Below are 22,710 nucleotides of genomic sequence, written 5' to 3' on the forward strand. Positions count from 1 at the left end.
TGTGCAACATTATCTTTTGTGTTGAAGTATGTGACCATTTCTTCTTATATTACCTTTCCACACTCTGAATTGCAGCCTCTTCAAGACTTTTCAATTGTTCACCGGATGCAGACATCAATTGGTTCAATTGTTCAATAGGTGTTGCCTTTTCATCGTAGTTCACATTTTGCACTAGGTTGGAAAGAATATCTTAGACTGACTCAATAATTTGCTCGTTCTTCTTCTTCTAGTCTTTCTTGGCTTTGGACTTAATTTCCGTTGCTATTTTCATCATCTCCTTTGGATTCATTGTACTCAAATCGATTGTCCCTTTGATTTAGAGTAGGTTATCAATATCCACACTTCCTTTTAGAGTAGGTAGGTCTTTACCATTTTTTTTTTTTGTCTTATCTCTCCTGTAACCTTTTCTACCTCTGTTTCATCTTCTTTTTCCTTCTCATCTTCAGCTTGAACTTCTTCTCCATGTGCTTGCTCTTCCCATCAATCAATTTTTCTTGTTTCATCACAAGTAGCCTCCTAGTTTGTATCTTTTGCTTGCTCACTAGTAGCCATATTTAGAGTTGCATCCAACTCTCTCATTGCTTGATCTATACCTGCGATATCAGGAACTTCCATTGATTCCTCTGGTGCAAGTTTTGTGTCAACATTATCAAAAGTTACCTGTATGCTACCAACATCCCATCCAAAGTCGACATGTGTAACTTTTGGAGGTTGCGGCTTAAATAAGTCCAATTCATCTTCAATAATATGATGTTCTTTTTTCTCCAGTTCCTCATCCTTAACCTGTATTACTTCTTCTAGCTTCAAATGTTTCTTTAATACTTTCTCAGTTTCCTCTTAAACAACCTTGGTATCACCATAGAGTCGTCTAGTCAATCTTTTCTTTGTTTTGAACAGTGGTCTTGTTTGACAAGGTATTTTATTGATTCCTTTAAGATGTAACTCTGGTTGTAGTTTCACTAACACATGCTCAATTAATTCTTTGTCTTGCCTAATGATAGACTTCCACTTGTCCTCTAACTTATCATATGGAGAATCTGGAATCCAATCTTGTAATTCAATTAATGCTTTACGTAGCTTATTCATACTAAACACTACAACATCTTCTAATCTTTTCTATTCATCCTCGTTGAAAGCATTGTAATGTCTCTCAACATTAGCTAGTATATTGCACTTTTTTACTTGATTAACTATATTTTCTATAGAGTTATACTTACTCATTTCAGCTTGAATTGTCTTCGTAGTTGGTGCTCCAACTACTTTGGACTGCTTCCCACTACCTCTCATTTCTTGTTGATCTTCTTCTGATTCTATCCCTTCTTTTTTATCTGATTCAACAACTCTCTCTCCGAGCTTTAACTTTCTGCCTTCTTGTTGTAATCTTTGTTAGTTCCAGTTCCTTTCTCTTCTTGGTAGGCTCAGGTTTATCAAACTTAGCATCTTTACCTTTACTTTTGGCATATACCTTCGTTGGTGGAGTCTCCTTCTCTTTCCTTAATGTCTCACTTCTGGTTTGTCTCCCTGTAGTAGCTTTCTCGATAAAGACAACCTCCACCTCTTTGACTTTAGTTGTACCTAATGTACTGGCTTCCTTTGTAAATCCTGCTTAAGAGCAAGTTCCTCAACTTCTTTCCTTACCTTTTTCTCAACGACTGATTTGTTGAGCATTCTACAAACTTCCATGCCCTCTTCATAGGTTCCAAATCTTTTTGCACTGGGATCTTTTGGCTTAGAAAGAAAATCTTCCACATAGACTATTAGAAGATTAGCTTCAGCTTCGTATCCCATTAGGATTGCCCAAGAGTTTTTGGATTCTACCACCTCCGCTTGACATGTATCTGTATCAACCATAAAATGTTCCGAATCCTTATATTTGTCCACCACAACAAATGAAATTCTTTCCCTTTGGTGCATCTTCTGCTGAAAATCTTTGTGAATATCCCCAAATTGTACTTGTAAAGGTATTACTAAATATTCTGATGCAGTTCTTAATTTGGACTTGTACTGGTGTATCTGCAGCCAATGCAACATTACCAATGCTCGGGAAGAAATTCTAATAGTAGAAAAATAATCCCATCAATACTTGTGCATACTTAAATGGTGTCCTCTTATTTCTCTTTATCTTCCCAATGTTTATTCACAATTGCTTCCTTACGGCTTCCTTACGGCTTCACACAGGTCGAAGTCAACATTTTTATTTATTGTCTTATAAGCAGTCAAACTAGCACTCACCAATATGCTATTCATTTGACTTATTGAAAAACTTTGTACCCAATGATCATAGATGTAAACTTTACTGCTGGGTCAATGATATCATTCACAGTCATTGCCCTCTTGTACCACTTGGACTTACTTAGTTCGGTAACCTCATCTTGTTGAGTAGTTCTTATTGATGAAACTTCACTAGTAGCACAATAGCCGATTACTGCATGAATTGCTTCTTTTATTAATTTGTAAGGTCTATCCAGCCATAAGAATTAATCATGCATTCGACTCAACACATATCTAACTTGTTCTTCCTCACTCTCAAGAACTTGATTGTGTAAGTCAAACCCTTATTTTCCGAAAACCTTAAACTCATCGTTCAGTACCACATTGTCATCACTCAAGCTCTTGTATTGATTAAAAATAACAAAAGCTCCCAAGTTGTCAATCTTACAATGGATATAGTTTCTAATATGAATGTGCATAACAACGTAAGGTACAATGGATAGGCTACCCAACGGGTCGACCTCTGTAAATTTGAATGGATGTTTCTTAAAAGCAGGTCAGGATATTTCTTTAATATCAATCACTACTGGAGTTGTCATGGTCTTCAATAACAAACTTAAGCTTTAGATTCAGAAACACCTCTGTAGTTTACGAAACTAGGGTTCCTTCACGAGTTCCTCAAATGCCACACGAGTTCCTCAAACGACACACTCAACCTTTACCAATTCCTTGTTAAATCTTTTGCTTGGCAGCTTGAATTACTTTAATCGCCTTGTGAATCACTTTTGTTAGCTTAGTGCTAGCTCTTTGAATGCGTAAATGACAAATGTGACTTAAACCACCTTTTATAATCCGTTGCTCACTAGTAATAAATGGTTCACTAGTTGAGATAACCAATCACGGTTCAACAACGAATTCTTTGCTTCCTTTATAATTTTCTAAGTCTATCCAGCCATAGGAATTAATCATGCATTCGACTCAACACATATCTAACTTGTTCTTCCTCACTCTCAGGAACCTGATTGTGTAAGTCAAACCCTTATTTTCCGAAAACCTTAAACTCATCCTTCAGTACCATATTGTCATCACTCAAGCTCTTGTATTGATAAAAAATAACAAAAGCTCCCAAGTCGTCAATCTTACAATGGATATAGTTTCTAATACCTTGAATGTGCATAACAACGTAAGGTACAATGGATAGGCCACCCAACAGGTCGACCTCTATAAATTTGAATGGATGTTTCTTAAAAGCAGGTCAGGACATTTCTTTAATATCAATCACTACTGGATTTGTGATGTTCTTCGATAACAAACTTAAGCTTTAGATTCAGAAACACCTCTGTACTTTACGAAACTAGGGTTCCTTCACGAGTTCCTCAAACGCCACAGTCAACCTTTACCAATTCCTTGTTAAATCTTTTGCTTGGTAGCTTGAATTGCTTTAATCGCATTGTGAATCACTTCTGTTAGCTCTGTGCTAGCTCTTTGAATGCGTAAATGACAAATGTGACTTAAACCACCTTTTATAATCCGTTGCTCACTAGTAATAAATGGTTCACTAGTTGAGATAACCAATCACAGTTCAACAACGGATTCTCATTCCCGGTAGTGAAGAACATTACACTATGTAATGAAATTTTACACCATGATACAACACATCATCATGCATCTAATCATGTAGATATAGCTTACTGCACATACATCTAGGAGGTTTATGTATGGATTTGTTAATGATGCTCACCTAAGCTTATGATAACCTAGTCAGCAGATGAATTCTCTACACCTGATGGAGATGTAGACTTTTCTGACTTGTTTTCATCCTTCTTGGCCTGTATCTTGTCAATCTGATTCCTTGTTTCTTCAACTGCTGCTATTTGCTTGCCTGATTTATCAGTTGCTTACCATTGTTCTTTGCTTGACAAAACCTAGGAATATGACCAAACTAATGACAATGGAAACATGCCATAGTGGTGGATCTCCAAGGTCCAACAATTTCTCTGTTTGTCCTCAGTCTACAATTAATTGCCATATGACTGTAGTTATGACAATGTGAGCAAGTAACATCCCATCTATTCTCATTTTGATATGAACTCACCCAGGTCACAAATGTTCTCAGATTGTTATTTAATCTGATCCAACACTCATTAGCTTTATGATCAAACTTGTTACAATTGTAACAATGACCATCAAACATGTTTGGCTTATTGCTGCAGACTCTAGCAGTATGACCTGACTCATGACAAATTGAGCATGTATGGGTAATAGGTCTAGACTTGCATTCTCTTGCAACATGTCCTATCTTATGGCAATTGAAACAAATAAGCCTGTAAGCTTGTTTATTGTAGAGATTTGTGTTCTTGTTTAAGCTTCTTGGATTCAGATAATTCTCCAACTTCATAATCGGTATACCCTAGACCATGACTCTCACCATGCATCCTTTGGTTCCTTAGTTGCTCATCCAACTTTGCAGAACTTTCATTGAATTTCTTCAGAAACTTGTTTGAATCATCAAGTTCTTTTTCCAATCTCTCATTCTTTTTGCCCAAACTTTCATTGGTCATCATCACAAGATTGAATTCACTTCTTATTTCCTGCATTTCTTCATTAGTTTGATGAAGTTGTTCATGTAAGGTACCAACCTCTTGTTCATCACAATCTGAACTCATTTGTAGATCACAATCTGAAGTCATATCTAGGTGATTAGTAAGTGGGCAGTAGTATTACCTCTAGAAATTAACCTACTATTCCAATCCTGTGGCCTAATCTCACCACTAGGAACTGTACCTTGGTACCTAGTGTAGGAGCACCTGATAGAGCAAAAGGACCCACAAAGACATCAAGGCATGAAGGATGTGGCAAAGAGTTTGTAAGACCTAATTGGAATGTATTAAGGTCTATTATGGCATTGGAACATACTGATCAATGCAATTTAAATGTAAGTCCTAATGGTCCTGATAAGGACCATAGGACCACTATGTGTAATTAGGGCATAGCTATGGGACCAAAGGGTAGGATAGAAGTCTTTAATTATAAATATTATATCAAGGCCAAATAATAAGCCTTTACATTGGTTCAAATGTCTTAAAGAGTCAGTTTGTTAATGTTAGCAAGTTTAAATTAAAAATTTTAACAGTTAGTTAAGAAAGTTGGCGGGTGAGAACAGCTTGGGTTGTTGGATTAGTTTCCTCGAAAGGGAAAATGTTTTTATGTTTTCCAAATTGTATAAATGGAATGATAGATCCACAATCAGGACAAAGTGTGGAGGAAAGTTCTGATATTTTCAACATCCTGCAATGAAAAACAGTTTTTCTGTAACTAGTGCAATTTTACATGACTTTGTGATTGTAATTTTTTTGCTTTGCATTTGCTGATCTAATATGTTAGCATAGTAATTGGATGTTATTCTAAAACATTCTGAATCAATTGAAGGATCTAACATTTCATTTTGTTGATCATATATCAATCTGATCTGTGACTGTACTGTGCCAAAATCAGAAACTTGTTAATCTAATGGAATGAATGATCCATTCCACTTTATGTGCTCCTGTATGTGGAATGGATCATAACCATTGTATATTGATGTCTACTTTATTGAAACTAATGCAGGAGAATGAATTGAAGCAAGTTGAAGACCCTAGGAGAAGTTGCATAAACTGGCACAGTGAAAATGTATGCCTAGCATGGCTAAGATATTGGATCTCAGGAATTCCCTTAATAAGGGTAAGTTTTTGTATTTAAAGGAGTTAGTACATGATAAGTACATGGGGAATCAACCATTGTTTGTTTCAGGATGTGTTGGGAAGGCATAGAATGAAGAAGCCCTAGTTGTGAGGATTTAATAGTGAGTGTTTAAGGGTTAACTATTATAACATAGGGATGCGCATCCGGGTCTAGACCCCCTGCACTAGGTGTTGGGATGTCCCCGAGATGGGTGCGTCGCGCATTCAAGCATCCTCATCGCAGATTTTGACCACCGCACCACCACCATCCCCATCCCCGTCCAAAACTCCAAGATGTGGGTGCGAGGGGACAGTACTTGAGGACTATTGTAGGTGTCCCTCAACTGCACCCAGGATAGGACAGGGTGCAGTCGGTGACAAAAACCCAAGAAGTCATCAAAAATTTAGTTTTTTAAAATTGTTTTTCCCTATTGAACCCAAAATCTATGTGGGTCCCATATAGGGCCCTCTAAGCCTTCAAAAAGCCCATATACTTTATTTTGAATTCACATTTGGCATTCGTTTTTTGCAATGACTAAGAGCAAAGTGAGAAGAAGAGTTTGAAAGAGCTTGGAGAGTGGTTTTGCAAGATCAAAAGGAGCAAGAATATTCAATTTTGCAAGTGATTCATCAAGCGCAAGGTAGGTTTTAATTATTTATTTTAGTATTGCATCTGTTTATTTTTATTTTCAAATTTTCATTCTAGTTGCAATTTTTTTTCAAAAACTACGTGTTCAAATTTGTCATTAGAATCCATTGTTTGACTTTTAATTTTAAAATTCTAAATCTTTAAGATTTGTGTTGTAGTTTTTTTTCGTTATTGAAATTTTAATTTTGAATGCAATATGTCATTATTTTTGGTAATTAACTTATGCTGAAACTTATTTCAATTTCTAAACTAGGCTGAAAGTAGTTACTATTTTTTTTAATTTACTAATTTAGGCTAAAATCTATGACTTCGTGAAATGCAGTGTATAAATGGCCTCTAGTCAAAGTGTAGAAGACATGGAATTGCATGAGGAAAGTCAAAGTGCTAGTTTATCCGAGTATGAGCTTGAGCATGAGGCAAATCGAGAGACACAATCCAAACCTCCTTAGGTTGCACCAAGAGCACCTTCTATTGATTGCCCCTTTGAGACTTTGGCACCATCTGCTAGAGGTCCTTTTGATCCGCAATCCCCGCTAAAACAATTTGCTATCAGAGTGTCACTCCCTACAGCTATAGGTGGCAGTACATGGAAATTGATATGTAATTCTTGTGGTGTAGAATGACATGGCAGCATTACTAGAGTTAATTCACACCTTCTCTTTTGGACTAGATATGGTGTGAGTTCTTGCAAATTCCTTGGAAATGGTGACAATGTGAAATATAGAATCGAAATAAACAAATTGTGGGGCATTCTTGATGATAGTGCAGTTCTAGTGCCTAAATATTTGGCTGGTAGGCAACAGGTTCAGGCTATTCAACAATTATAGGGCCAGCAAGATGCTTCTACACCTATCTTGTTTTAGAGAGCATGGACATATTCAAAAGTGGCTTCCATTCCATCATCCATTCATTATTCAACATGGGACAACAACAAGGGGAAAGGGAAGGCAGGAAGTTCTAGTACTAATAACCTTGTTGCAGATTTATTTAATATGCATTTAAAGGATGAGCTAGATGATGCTATTGGTGAATTCTTTTTTGCCAATGGCATCCCATTGCATGTTATGCAATATCCTTACTATAGGAAGATGATGTCCATGGTGGTGAAGGATGGAGGGCCATCATTTGTATCACCTGGTGAGTACAAATCGAGAACCATAGTCTTGGATAGGCTATATAACAAGGTTGGGTTTTGATTGAAACTATGAAGGCATGTTGGATGGAGTCAGGTTACAACTTATAATGGATGGATAGCTGAATATTAGACATCATCCACTCATCAACATTTGGTCACATGCGTTGAAGGCCCGTACTTTCTAAAGATAGTTTATTGTTTAGAGTGTCATAAAGATGCTGATTTTTAGTTTCACGTCGTTGGGGAGGTCATTGAGGAGGTTAGACCACAAAATGTGGTCCAAGTAGTGACAGATGTTGCACGTGTGCAAAGCTGTAGGGAGGCTTGTTGAGGCAATCTATAGACATATTTGTTGGACTTCGTGTTGTGTGCGTGCCATGAACAATGCACTCAAGGACATGGGGGAAATTGACTGGATTAAATGAGTGGTTAACGATGGTAGAAAGGTGTAGATGTCTATCTAGTCTCAATAATTCGCATGCGCTTTTTAGGGGCTTCACGAAGGAGTATACACCTCAAGCAAGGATAGAAGCCCTGGAAAGAAGGGCTATAAGGGGTGATAATGAGGAAGAAGAGTATGTGGAAGAAGAAGAGGGAACAAAAGTAGGAACTCCTAGAGGGAGACATCATGAGAAAATAGATATGGAGAAAAGAACAATACAAATTTTGAAGGTAGTGCAAGGAAATGGAAGCAGAGTACCTGTTGATCTAACTATGTACCAAGGTAGAACGGATAGTGAAGAAGTGTTGGATTGGGTTGAGGCCGTTGAAAATTGTTTTGAATTAGAGGATATGGAGGATGCTAAGAAGCTGAAATTTGCTAAGGCAAGGTTGAGAGGGACTGCATTAATGTGGTGTAGTATACAGTTAGAAAGCGTGGCACGAGGAATGAACAAGATCACAACATGGAGTAGGATGAAGGCTATGGTAAAGGAGCAATTCCTTCCAACAGATTTTGCTATTCAGATCAAGAGGTTAAGATACAAATTGAAGAAAAAATAAATGGAAGTGATGACATACATCAACCAATTCCACAGATTGAGCATTAGAGGTCGATTGGAGGATGAGGACGAAAAGGTAACAAGGTACCTTAATGGGTTGAGATACAACCTACTGGATGAGATGGGTTGAATGTGCCTAAAACTCTTGGTGAGTGTTTTCTATTAGCAATTAGAGTAGTGGAAAGAGCGAAAAAGAAGCAAGAAAGACAAAGAGGGAATGAAAGAGGTGGTGCAAGCAGAGGAAGAGGTGGTAGAACTACACATGCTCATCAAAATCAGAATGACAAGGATAAAAACAAGGAGACATACTCATATCAGCGGGAGGACACAAAGGAGGAGGTAAGGAAGAGGGGTGTTTACAAGGAGATGCTATATACATGCAACAAGGTAGGGCATCCTTTCTTCAAATGTCCTAAGTTGGAGCAGCAAAACAAACTTGATGAAAGGAGAGTGAATATGATGCAAGAAGAAGAGAAACAAGCAGAGGATCAAATTGCATTGGCATACCCAATTTTAGAAGGTGAAGTGCTCATGTATAGGAGAGGACTATTGCAGCATTTAGAACAACTAAGGCGTCCATTTTTAGAACACAATGCAAAAGCCAAGGTAAGATTTGTAGGTTGATTATTGACTTAGGGTCACCTGATAACTAGGTATCTTATGAAATTGTTAACAAGTTGCTCTTAGAAAATTTCTTTATTGTAGAGCTTATAGAGCAACATGGGTGAGTAATGAGCAAAATTTGTTGATTCAAGAACAAGCCTATGTAGAGTTTTCTATTGGTGGTTACTATGATAGTGTTTTGTGTGACATTGTGCCCATGACTTGTCATACACTTCTGGATAGATCTTGGCAATACCTTAGAAGATCTAATGGCCCCACTATTAGCGTTAGTTTGGGACAAGTAATACTTGCAAAACAAATGGTAGAACTTTAACAACAATAAATCTAACTACACTATTCTACCCTTTGTCTTAAACTCCAACCTTAGGCGTCTCCAGATCAGGTTTCCCAACCCTTAGTTATTCCACCATCTTCCCTGAAGCGCAACCCTTAAGATTCTTCTTGGACGAGACATCCTCTATCCAAGGCCAATCACATATACATATGTTGATATCATCAAAATATTTTGGCACATGGAGATCATCCATTGCTCCTAGTCATGGTAGTTAGATGGAGACCTTAACACCTCACATACCATATGGTATGGATCCTTATGATCTCCATGGTGTCAGTCCTTTGGACTAACACAATATTATCAAAAATCCAATACTTCTCTTTAAGAAGCTATATTGATTATTCCAAAATAATAGTTTCATATTATTGAAATGAATAAAATTCATTTATATCCAAAAAAAAAATATAATTCCATTTAAATGTATCTCATATCTATGCCACCATTATGTAAATACATCATTCTTATACTGTCAATGTGCATTACCTTGAGTGGATCCTGCGCATTTGCAAAGGGTATTGCTGGTATGGTCCTTGCTCATGACTGTATTGGTGTTAATGTTGAGTGTATTGACTTGTGTGCTATTACTCCGCGGTTGTTGCTCATATGTGTTTTAGCTCCTGTTTTGATTCGATTGTTTCTGCTTTGCGGTGTGAGATTAATGATGAAGGTGTTTTTTTTTTAATTCGATGTGGATGAACTATTAGTCCACATGGTTGCTTCTATCCTCCTATGACCATTGTTTGGATTGTCCCTTTCTTGTTTAGTGTGGCTATCTTTTTTTTCTTTTTCTTCCATGTCAAATTATTACCTTATCTCTCCATTCGATGCCACGTCTACCAATGGTGTTCGCTATGTTGTCCACATTCTCGGTGATGTATGATCTTCATTTCATTTATCCCCTTTTCAATGAATAATTAAATTTGACTCTAATTCATATTTTAGTGAATCAGACGTTATAAGATATGGCCCTATTTTAATATTTGTTAGAGTTCACCATTTATAATATATGCTCTCGTGTTATATGAGTAGTCAAACAATTTGGGGTTTTGGCCTTTACAATTAAACGACTTGATATATTTTTCTTTTGGTGTTTTCCTGTTTGTGGTTCATCTTATTTGATTGCCAATATGTATATATATACTGTTCAAATCACAAATGGGTCATGCCCCTTGGACACGTCACCAGAGATGGGACCCGGTGACCATTATTATATGGTTTATTTATTAATTTGTTGAACTTGATTATAAGTTATCTTATTTGTTTGGCATATAGTTTCTTTAATCAATTGTTTATGAATTTGTGATATATTTAGTAATTAAATACATTTCATGATCAAGTATTTGAGTTAATTTATTATCAAATAATTTATGTTTTAATGGGAATATCACAATTGACTTATAATCGAAAAATCTAATTATTCTTTAATCAATTGCTTAAGGATATCGACTAATGTGATTTAATATTGACTTTCATTATTAGAGGGTGATATTACAGTTCTACCCTCTTGAATTTGCTTGTCCTCAAGCAATTATTATTTCCACTTGATTCATCGGCTCTTAATGAACTCTTAGACTTTGATAAACAACTTTGTTCAATTTCCTTTTTTTTGAATTTAGTGATGACCTAGAGTTAGGGTAATTGAACTTGAATGTTTTGTGACTGATTGAACACGACTGATGATTGTTGTATTGATTTTGTGCCTTGATGATTCGAGTATCATACAATAGCGAAGATTGATTAATAGATATCAAAGTTAATGAGTTGCTCAATTGATGCCAAGCATAATTTGATTCTCGACTCTATAATCAAAGATATTGTATGGTTGATCCTACTAGTTTCAATATCATGTAATTGACGGTTCATTTAATGCTCTCCTTAGAGGATCATTAGTATGCATTTAAAATTAAATTGAATTAGATAGTTAACATACTGATCTCAAGTCCTTTATTGCTTCTTACATGAACTCTTTTAGAAGGATGGAATTTTGATGTCGGAGGGCGTTAGATACTCATCTATGAGTAAGTTTCCTCAAGGTATTAGGAATACATGTTCGTGCTCATCTTGGAATCTTTCCTGAAGGCATTGGAATCCTTGTCCTTACCTATCTTGGAATCTACCTAACTTGTGAGGATTTACTTAGCCTCTCCCATCTTGACAATAAATTACTTCTATTCTTGAACTCAATTCATCATTTATGTAATCATGCCTCCAGGCTAAATTATCACATGTATTTAATAGTTTGATTCTTTATTGATTGAAATGCTTATGATTGTGTTCACCCTATAGGGTAGCAAGATCATGCTCCGATACCACTATAACGTCCCCACTATTAGGGTTAGTTTGGGACAAGTAATATCACGCAAAATTGTGACTTTAGGCAACATTTCATGAGAGTTCTTTCCCCTCTCAGCAATTAGGGAGGCTCCCTTCTTACCATATGTGACTTCATAGGAACTTAATTGAAATTACAAAAAACGATGGTTCTCTTAATCAATTCTTTGTTTTTCAGGAATGATTTGCATGCAACTCTAACTTTCCAACTTAACAAAAAGTGCCTTATTGCTACGATAATACCGGTGACCTTGAAATTGACGTAAGAACAACACCAGGGGCAGTAGTTTGCTTTTTATATTTTGCAAAAGAAAAACAAGAACCCAAAGTCTCCTGCACTTGTCTCAAATACGATTGCAACTTAACTACATGAGCTGGTTGTAGCATGTTATCCTATACTTACAAAATAGATACTCTTTACATGTAGTTTTCCTATTGCTTATTTTACTTAAAGCATATGGGAATCTGATTTGAAGTATTCACATGGTATCAACTGGCTCTCCAAACTTCTGCAGGGACTCGTGTACAACTTCAAGATTTGGTTCACTAGTGTGTTGCGAGATCATTGTAACCTTCTTGAGTATGCTTGCTGCTCCAGAGATCTCTTTGTTACAAATCTCCATTTGATTTTGTAGATTTTCTAATGAATACTTCCAGCTTACTAATGTATCTAGCACACTGATGTTGAAGTCATCCACTTCAAGTTGTAAGCGGATGGCCTCTGCGAACTCCGTGAGAACATCTTCTTGATTCTTGAGTCTGTTATCTTCAGTGATGATTTTGCATGATAGCCTTTTGAATGCCTATCTAATCGTATTTTCTCTGCAGCCATTTGGAGGTCCATGGAATGCATGGTGGTGGGGTTTTATCTTGCATTCACATGTTGGGAAAACAATGAGCTTGCCTTTCTTTTGAGAACGGGATTTTACACCCGACTGCATATGCAAGTAAATGAAATCTTTGCACATGCAACTTGGCGAAGAAGACGAAAGAGAGAAGGAGCAACTTCATGCAAACATAAAGAGATGCAAATCTGAAAATAGAAATGACAAATATTTGTATTCACAAGCAAACAAATATACAATGCCTTAAGGAAAATAACAAAGGAATTTTACTTCAACTCCACGAAAATGAAAAAAGCAAGTCTCCGAATTTTGAGCAAATCTGAAATAAATCCAAGAGATTTAGGGTTTTAGATTTTTCCAATATCACAAGACATAGAGATTTTAAATTTCAAACATTGAGGATAGTCAAGATTCGAATTTGGACATGTGGAGATAGTTGGAGAGATACAATGCCCAAAAAACAGAACAAACTTTGACCAAATCAAAGCCATTTGCAAATGCATTTAAAAATGACGTCCAGGGAATCATTTTAAGCTTGGAAATGATGAAGAACAAGCTGGAAATAAAATGCATACCCTAAGAAGCTATTCGGAATGATTGGAAACCAAAATCCACCAAGAAGTGCAGCGTTTTTGGTAGAAAACGTGCCCTAGACAAGCTGTTTTTGACCAAAAACATGTAACATATGACATGCAATCACTCCAAAAATCGCCACTTCTGAAAAATGCCCAAGACTACCTAATATTTGAGTTCAAAACGTGACTTTTTTGAGTGAAAAAATGTGCCAAAGGGTTGCCAATACTTGGACACACATTTAGATAGTGTCTGCATATGAAAATGATGCACAATGACCCTCCAAATCTACCTTGAAAGTGAAAAATGGGATTTCTTACATGAAACACATAAAAAACAATGTGTTCTTCCTCAAAAAATCGCCACTTTGCGCTTAATGAAGGAAAATGTACTTTTGGAGAGCAAATATACATTTTAAAACTCATGTAATTGCTTGGAAAATCACCACCATGAGCTTTTAGTGAATAACTTATTGCAAAACACACTTTTGGGAGTAATTTACATGTTTTAAGAGACATGTAGTTGGGCTAAAATTGCCACTTTGCCTTAGTGGACTTTAAAGACACACAATGTCATGTCCCCTTTCTAGAGTGGACATCAAAGACTATAGAGTTGGTCTATCATTAGAGTCTCGTAGGCTGACAGTGGTGTTTAGGGACTCAGTCAGGGTACACAGTGTTTGGATCTGGAGTTTCAGACAGTAGGAGAGTAGTTGAGAGCAGTTCCTTAATTGTAGGAGGAGTTTCCTACATTTTAGGAGGTGGAGATGGGTTACATTCTTGAGTCTCTACGAGATCATTCTATGGTTTCAGTTTCGGGAGATTTAGAGACATTCCTATTTCTTAGGAGTATTCCTATTTTTGAGGGATGAGACTGTCAGTTATTTCAGATTATTCGGCATCAATCACAGGAGGTGACGAGATCAGTCTCACCTTGTAGAGGTGTTTTAGGCGATCAATTCACTATTTGGGAAATATTTTAATATATTTTAATATTCTCCTAAGTTAGCATTTTAATAATTTAAATAAGGCTAAGTTATAGCCATTTTGGAGTAATAAGGGGTTTTTTGGCCTCATCTGGATGAGTATCCTTTGGTGTAATAGCTCGTTGGAAAGGTCTTGAACTTTTCTAAATATTTCTCTTTTGACTCAGAGCATTTCGGTGTATGGATTTCTTTCTATTGGGAAAAAGGTCAATTTCTGGATACTTGAACACTTTAAAAATGAGAAATATATTATTTTATAATCCAATGCCACATGGAGACATTTTTAGGGTTCGAGCTAAGTGTGGTGGGTTATAAGGAGGTAAAGAGAAAGTTCTAATTCATTATTGACATATTACATCTTGGATTTGCAATTTGGGCTCTGATTGAGCTTTCAGCACTTGGGACACCAACCCCACTTGCTTTGCCTGTTTGGGACATAGCCCCCAAAACAGTGGTTTGGATTTGTTGCAGTCAGAGGCATCTTGGAGATTGTGCATTGTTTCTTCTTGGGAACGTAGTATTGAAGCAGAGTTTCAGCTGGGATTTGGGCATTCTATCCACGTGTGGGCACTTTGCAGCTGTACGACAACACTTGGCAGCCACATTCTTTCCCATGTGCAGCATGGGAGAGCTAGAATCTGGTCGTATCTTCTTTTTGGGTTCATATTTCTTCTTTACGCCTTCAGGTTTGGTTTATCCTTGGTTGTAATCATTTGGATATTATTGTAAATCTTCATCCGGTTACAAACTAGGTTTTATATTTAAAAATCTACTTGAAGCAAAATTACTTTGGCTGTATTTGAAATATATTTTCAGAACTGGTTCAGGTTATTGTACTTATATTATTACTCATTGCAAAATCATCAAAAACATAAAACACTCAAACCTTTTTGCAACTTCTATCTAGCTCTGCAAGAAAATATTATTAAATAGGGAAAACAAATTTAAAAATAATAAAATTATAGTAGATCAGCAGAAGAGATCCATCAGAGATCTTTCACACAAACATGTTTTAAATTGCATGTAATTGGGCTAAAAATTGCCACTTTTGTCTAAGTTAAGTGAAAACTCACTTTAGACATGCATTTACATGTTATAAAAATATGCTATTTGATTTAAAAAGTCCATTAAGTGGTAGTTTTAAAAGATGTATATGCAATTGGTTAGAAAAAACCCATTTAAATGCATTAAAATAAATAAAATAAACTATATATGCAACAACATATGTAAATGAGTTAGATTTTCTCACTTACATTAATTGAATAAGCTTAAAATATGCAAATACATATAAAAAATCCACTTAACACATTAAAACGTGTTATTGCATTTAAAAAGTCCATTTAATTTAATGCTAGGACTTATAATTTATTTGGAGTGGATTTTCATGAAGTATTTTGCAGGTGGATATATGCAATATGTAAAAAAAATCCCACTTTTACGCACGTAAGTTGTCTCATGTATTTATATCTAATATCTAACTATAGTTTTTAATAATGTAACATGAAAAATTGTCTTGAAATAGGCTATTTTCATAAAACATCAAAAACTATGGCCAAATCAACTTAGAATGAGTTGAGATTTTAAAATGGAACACAAAATCCACTTTAAATATTAAATATAATTTTAAATCGTGCATTTAGTAATAAAAAGCTCACTTTTACGAGGTTTTTAATAAAATTATGTAGTTGACTTGAAAAACCCTGTAGCCTAGTCTTAGTGGATAAATCATGTATATATTGTGCGAGCAGTACATTAGTAGCCAGCTCACTTGGATGGGCACCAACAATAATATGAAGGGGGGCACACCCTACCCTATATTTTAGCCCACCCATTTTTGTCTAGGCGGGGTTGCAAATTGGTGCTACCAATTCTTCGCCCCTACAACTCTATGGGGCTGATTATGAATTGACCACTATAACAAGAATCATAGTTAGGGGCGAACAATCGCATTCTTTCTCCCTACAATTTCTCGATCGCTTCCCAATGCAAAGGTATCAATTGTTGGGCCTATCCTATAGAATGGGGTTGATCGAGTAAGAACTACTTTTCCCCTAATAACTTGAGCTAGACAACTTTGATTTTGACCTAAGTTAGCTCGAAACGAATGAAATTCCAAGGGCCATTCACCTAAGGCAAAAGCAAGACTAAAAACTATTTACAACACAAAAAATAAAAACAAAGAATAGATGCAGAAGTTTGCCAAAAATAGAGTGTTTGCAGTCAGAGAAGAAAAACTCTTACTAGCAAACAATTTGGGATTTAACTCGACAAAACCTTCAAAAAGAATGTAGAGATAGGATCACATAGAGTACAATTAAGGGATAACGAATTGTTCCATTACACCTTATCGGCACATTAAAACAAAGAGGATGCACCTGCGAATCCATAAGAAAATTGCGTAGGGTTGTCCTGATTTTGTGAAACCAAAATTGAGGACAACAAAAACAAATGTTAGAACTTAAAAAATAGTAAATCTAACTACACTATTCTACCCTTATCTTAAACCCCAACCTTAAAGGTGTCTCTGGATCAGGTTTCTTAACCCTTAGTTATTCCACCATCTTACTTGAAGCACAACCCTTCAGATTCTTCTTGGACGGGACATCGTCTATCCAAGGCTAATCACATATGCATATGTTGACATCATCAGAATATTTTGGCACCTGAAAGTCATCCATTGATCCTAGTCATGGTAGTTAGATGGAGACCTTATGTAATGTTTCGAACTCTCCTCCAGATTTGTCTTTTTAAAGACAATATTAAATATATAATAAATAGTAATTATTTAATATTTGCTTAATAATTTCAAAAGCTTATATTAAATAAATACTAAATAAGTTCAAGAATTAGTATTTCATTAAAACTCTTGTCAATATGTCTTGTATTCTATTACACCACGAAAGCACGAAGGATCGCAATAAATTGTGAATCCACATCTTGGAAAGGCGCGGAGGAGTATGAAATTAATTAATGAGGATTTGGAAATCAAGTCGGATAAAAACTTTGGAAGTATCCGTCAAATGAAGAAAGTATTATGCAGTCTCCTTTCGTCAGTTTTCAGATTGACCTAGTGGAGAACATAGTCGAGCGTTGGAGAAGTAACAGATTTGTATCATTTGAATCTCTAGTTGTTGCCTATTTCGATACACAAATAATCCTTTCTGTAGTATCGTAGTGTCATTTTATATGTCAAAGTATCAATTTCGGTCCTATTACAAAGGGCACGCCAAATGGAGAAAGATATAAAGAAATACTTTGAATAGTTAATATTGGAATAGAGTCGCGGGAACTGCCTTGATATGGAAATTGTGTTTCAATACAGGAGAGGTTCCTTGGTTAGATCAGAGTTCATCACAAATTGAGAAGAAGGTTATACCTGCCAAGTTGAAGACAACTTCAGGTTGTGATGTAACTTGCTAGAGTCATTCATACACCAAGGAGAAGTAAATACATTTATAGTTGTTGTGAATGAATTACATCTTGAAGAAGATTGGGTGGCATCATGTATTTCCTCTTTGTTTTAATCAGCTTGATACAAGTTGATATCTAGGTGCATGTCATTTACACTACATTGATGTTAATTGTAATAGATGTATTCAATAATTCCAAACTTCAATAAATTGTTCTGTTGAAGAATTATGTCAAATATGTTCAGTATTTCCAGTACAGTAACTATTCAACATTCTTCTCAGACTCTCAGTTTGATTTTGTGAAAGAATGTTTGGTTTGAATGCTTGTTCAACACATTGCATCAATAAATTTACAATAAACATTAGTTAGAGAAGGTTGGAATTTTACAGTGGTATTGGAGCCTTAAATCCTTCCAACTTGTGGAGCAAACACATAAGTCAGACTTATGCAAAAGGGAAATTATAACTTACGTAATACTTGAGTCAGACAAAACAGATTGATAGAATCATCTAGTTCTTCCATACAAGTTGATATAGAAGATAGTCATATGGAGTCAGACGAGGAAATAATTTTTGTAAACAGTATGGGAGACACAGATGACACTAGGGATCTCAAAACTGCATTATTCAAGAGCCAACAAGATATGCAAAATAATGTAAACCACATGATAGATCTGATGGCGGAATTCATGAACAACAATAGGAATCAGAATCGGAATAATGTAAGGGAAATAGGTGAACAGGAGAACCAATAAGTAAATGGACAACTTGAAAGTTCAACTTCAGCAAGACCCTTCATGCTAACTTTCACTCCTAGAAATCCACAACCTGAAAGAGAACCTACCATTAGGGAACTCCAGGAAGAGGTATATGAGGATTGGATACAAGCAGATGATGAATTCAGAGCATCAATGACTTGAGAATATCTGGATGTCAGGATGAAATATAAGAATAACGGGCGAAGGGGGTATAATAATGAATTATAAAGGAAGATTGGTAAAATGACCATTCCATATTTTGACGGGTCAGGTAAAACCACTGCTAGAGCTTGGGTACAAAAACTTGACACGTACTTGCAATTAAATCCAATGATGGAGGATGAAGCCATCAAATATGCAACATTACATCTAGAGGGAATTGCCCATGAATGGTGGCATCATGGACAACTTACAGTGGGTCATAATCAGATTAACACTTTGTCGTTTTCATAGAAAAGCTTATTGGTAGGTTTGATTCTAAGGATCTTGAACTCCATCTCAAAGATTTGACCCTGCTTAGACAAACAGGTATGGTGGAACAATATATTTCTAAATTTGAAAAATTAGCAGTATCAGTAACAGAAATCACTGAGAGGCAGAAAACAATGATATTTATAGATGGATTATCTGATACTATCAAAGGGTGGGTTAAGTCCTTAAATCCTCCTTCCTTGCAGTCAGCTGTAAAAAGGGCTAGAGAACTAGAACTCCCTTTTGAAGGAGATATATTTAACAAAGGGCCACTCTCTAACCCAAATTTTGATTAAAAAACCTTTTCCAAACAACACATCACCTAGAAACAAATTAGAAAAGGAAGAGTGCGATGAACTCAAAAGGAAAAAATTGTGTTTCAATTGTAAAGAAGCATGGGCATAAGGTCATAAATGTTTTGGAAAAGGGAAAATTCTCTACATGGAAGTAGTATCAGATAGTGAAGATGAGGAAAACATAGATCCAAATTAGGAACAAGATCTAAAAACTATAGGACAGACTCAGGAAGATCCACCAGGGAAGGTTGAACTAGCAACAATGACAGGAACTCCCCATTTTAATATTTTTAGAGTAAGAGGGGTTTTACAGGGGCAATGAGTCATTGTTATGACAGATAGTGGTGTTACACATAATTTCATTGATACTGCTCTTGTTAAAAAGTGTGGCTTACATACAATGAAACATGAAGGTTTTAGTGTCCGAGTAGCAGGTGCTACTACTTTAGTAAGCACACATAAGGTTCCTCAATTGAGTATTACTCTTGGGAATTATACAGTAACAATTGATTTTTAAGTGGTTGATTTGGCTAACTCTAATGTTATGTTGGGCATTCAATGGTTGATAACGTTGGATAAATACTCAGAGTTTCAAACGTACAGAGTTTTCTTTCAAAAGTGAAGGAAAAAAGGTAATCCTTAGAGGAATGTCAAATGGTGGACCCCGAGTTGTATGTGCTAACAGAATGGTGGCCATTTTTTGTCATGGTGATGTAGCTTGGTCAACACAATGCCTTATTTCCACTAAGGTAAAAGGTTTTGAATCTAAACATTATCAAGATGATTTGTTGCAGATTTTAGATTCACATAGTGTGGTTTTCAGTGATATACTTGCAGGAGTACCTCTGGACAGATTTTTTGAACATACTATTGAATTAGAGGAAGGGGCAAAGCCAGTCATCACTACTCCATACAAACACCCTAAGGCATTCAAAGATGAAATAGAAAAGGGTATTAAAGAGTTGCTGGATATGGGACATATCAGGCCCAGTTCAAGTCCATTTGCTTCTTCAGGTTTGCTGGTCAAAAAGAAAGATGGGACTCTTCGCATGTGTATAGATTATTGTGCCCTTAATAAAAAGACCATAAAAAATAGGTATCTAATTCCTTGCATTGATGAACTGTTAGATGAATTACATGATGTTGCATATTTTACTAAAATTGATTTAAGATCCGGATACCATCAAATCAAGTTAAGAGAATAGGATATTCATAAAACCGCTTTCCATTGTCATTATGGTCACTATGAATTTTTAGTCATGCCGTTTGGACTAACAAATGCTTTAGCAACATTTCAGCCATTTATGAATCATATTTTTAATAAACGATTGAGGAAGTTTTTGTTAGTTTTCTTTGATGATATACTGATTTACAATGAGACTTGGGAGGAGCACTTAAGACATATGGATGAGATTTTGGGTATAATGGAATCACAGTCCCTTTATGCAAAAGCATCGAAATGTGAATTTGGTATGACATAAATTTTATATTTGGGTCACATGATCAGTGCCAAAGGTGTTCAGGTACATCAGAAGGAGATTAAAGCCATTTTGGATTGGCCACTTCCACGAAATCTTTCATATCTAAGAGGTTTCTTTGGTCTATGCAGTTATTACAGGAGGTTTGTTAGAGGATTTTCATAGCTCGGAGCACCAGTAACAGATCTTGCCAAAAAGGGGGCATTTAGATGGACTGAAGAAGCACAATAGGTATTTGACAAACTCAAGGAGGTAATGAGTTCTTGTCCAATTCTTGCACTTCTAGTGTTCAATCAGCGATTTGTCTTAGAATGCGATGCTTTTGATGAAGGAATAGGAGCTGTTTTAATGCAAAACAAACATCCTATAGCTTATGAAAGCAGGAAACTCAATAGTGCTGAAAGATTGTATTCAATATATGATAAGGAAATGTTGGCAATTATGCACGGATTGGCTAACTTTTCGGCAATATTTAGTTGGTGGCAGATTCGTTGTTAGAACTGATCATAGTAGTTTGAACTTTTTATTTTGAGCAAAAAAGATTTGAATAATAGGCAGCAAAAGTGGATCAACAAGATATAAGCTTATGATTTTGAAATTGAATATGTTAAAGGTAAGAACAATGTGGTTGCTGATGCATTATCCAGGAAACTTGAAATAAATGCTATTGGGAGTGACAACTGATTGTAAATCTCTGTTATTAGTAGAATATTCTAAAAATACATTTGCATGTGACATTTTGGATGGGAATATTCAGAATGAAAGATACAAGATTATAAATGAGATCATTTATTATAAAGATAGAGTTTTCCTTGTACCAAGATCTAAATTAAAATTGAAGATTGCGCAGGCACTTCATGATTTACCTTTGGTAGGACATCCTAGTTATTTCAAAACTTACAGGCAAATACATGAACGATTCACATGGAAAGGGCTAAAAAATGATGTATTGCGATATGTGAAGGAATGTATGACATGCTTGCAAAATAAAATTGAGCATTCCTATCCAAAAGGACTACTTCAACGTTTACCCATTCCAGAACAGAAATGGGAAAGTATTTCTATGGATTTCTTTAGCAGTTTGCCCCAAGTACAAGGTAAAGATAGTATTTTTGTTGTGATTGATTGACTAATGAAATTTGCATATTTCTTTGCTATCACTACATAGTTCACTACGGTTCATGTTGCTGAATTATTTTTCAAGGATGTATTTTGTTTACATGGTTTGCCCAAGAACATCATCAGTGACAGAGATAGCAGATTTCTGAGCATCTTCAGGGAATAATTATTCAAATTAATAGGTACATAATTAAATCATAGCACCAGCTGCCATCTGCAAACGGATTGGGAAATTGAGATTGTGAACAAATGGGTTGAAGGTTACCTTTGCAATTATGTGGTTGGGCATCAAAAAGCTTGAATCGAGTGGTTATATTTAGGGGAATATTGTTACAACACGACAAATCATATGTCTATTGGTATGACTCCATTCAAGGCTTTGTATGGATATGATGCGGTATCTTTTGTTGATATTGCTTTTGACAATAGTAATGTACCCAAAGCTCAGTACTGGCTTCTGGAAAGTCAAGATATTTTAAAAGCCCTCAAGGACAATTTACAATCTGCGCAAAATCAACAAAAGATCTATGCAGATAGGAAACGTACTGAGCGCAATTTTGATGAAGGTGAGTTGGTGTATCTTATTATAGCTCTATCGACAGTCTTCACTCAAATGTAGTAGAGCTGAAAATTTGAAGCCTTGTTTCTATGGGCCTTACCAAATTATCAAAAAAATTGGTGTAGTCGTTTATAAACTCAAACTACTAAAGGGCAGTCACATACGTAACGTTTTCCATGTTTCTTGCCTCAAGAAGGCATTAGGCACACATG

The 22,710-nt window shown here is 35.8% G+C and overlaps 1 protein-coding gene across 6 annotated transcripts in view; it reads left to right on the plus strand.

Annotated features, from left to right (window-relative positions):
• ORC2 (origin recognition complex second largest subunit 2) overlaps window positions 1–22,710 on the plus strand; it is a 137,689-nt gene that overhangs the window by 45,970 nt on the left and 69,009 nt on the right. The window lies entirely within an intron of this gene.

The sequence above is a fragment of the Cupressus sempervirens genome, chromosome 8 (genome assembly GCF_028749045.1).
Source record: "Cupressus sempervirens isolate cs-2001-9-10 chromosome 8, ASM2874904v1, whole genome shotgun sequence".
Lineage (NCBI taxonomy): Eukaryota > Viridiplantae > Streptophyta > Pinopsida > Cupressales > Cupressaceae > Cupressus > Cupressus sempervirens.